Below are 1,080 nucleotides of genomic sequence, written 5' to 3' on the forward strand. Positions count from 1 at the left end.
AGAACAACTGCTGGGTCATAGGGTCTGTTCTACACTTTCAATTTTAGTAGATCCTGCTAAAGAACTTTCCAAAATCATTGTAGTAGTTTTTACTATAATGTTATACTATTATGTTCCATATCAGTGCCAGCATTTGTTATTTTCCATCTTAACTATTCTAATAGGTATCTAATGAATATTGCTTAATTGCCTATGTGACATAAGCTTGTTTTTTTTTCTTTTAAGCACCTTCCATTGCCAGACAGCTGCATTGCTCCTGACACATCAAGGCAGCCACTGTACCCTGGAATATTTCTCTGGTAGAGAGAAAAAGTACCCGCCGGGGGGCTACAGCTAGGTGCTGAGTAAGTCTTCAATATTTGCTATATTATTTTGAGAATTGTATGTGCACATCTTCTTCCTATTTTCTACTTGGTTTATGTTTGTTTGGTTTTTTTTATTGTTGTTGTTGATTTTCTTTTTATATCTGGATATGAATCTTTTGTCAAATATGTGTATTAGAAACACTTCATTTTACTCTGAGTCATCTGTTTGCCCAATTAATGATACTTTTAGCAATTTAAAAAAAAGTTTTAAAATACAGTTCAACTTAGAAAAATTTCTCTTATGATTATTGATCTCTCTTATTTTAAACATAGCTCTCTCTTCTAAAGTTACATAATGAGTTGTTGATTTCTGTTTAACTACATCTATCATTATGTGTAATGTGAAACAAGAATCAAGATACATTTGCTCCCATGTGGTTATCCAACTGACCTACCACCATTATTAAAAACAACAACAATAATTAGCCAGTGCACAATATTTTTTTATTTTGAATGGTGAATTATAAGTATTAATTATGTTGTTAAAAAATATTTAAAATCCAACTAAGTAAAAGTATACTAGAATGAAGTAATGAAAGAAAAAAATCTAAAAAAATGGGGATAATGTTTAATATAGTTATAATTATCTTACATATAATAAATAACTGAAAATAATAATAATACAAAGAAAAATAAAGAGCATATGTGAGGCAAAATTACAAAAATTGGATTCTTATGATAGCAACTATTCAGTATATAGATAAGATCATATTGG

General features: G+C 29.0%; 1 non-coding gene across 1 annotated transcript; it reads right to left on the reverse strand.

Annotated features, from left to right (window-relative positions):
* Window positions 1-227: 227 nt before the first annotated feature.
* Window positions 228-354, reverse strand: LOC143398743 (small nucleolar RNA SNORA77). Its single transcript, XR_013091338.1, has one exon. It is a non-coding gene; the product is annotated as a small nucleolar RNA SNORA77 (small nucleolar RNA).
* Window positions 355-1,080: the final 726 nt, after the last annotated feature.

This window comes from Callospermophilus lateralis, chromosome 4 (genome assembly GCF_048772815.1).
Source record: "Callospermophilus lateralis isolate mCalLat2 chromosome 4, mCalLat2.hap1, whole genome shotgun sequence".
In the NCBI taxonomy this organism is placed as follows: domain Eukaryota; kingdom Metazoa; phylum Chordata; class Mammalia; order Rodentia; family Sciuridae; genus Callospermophilus; species Callospermophilus lateralis.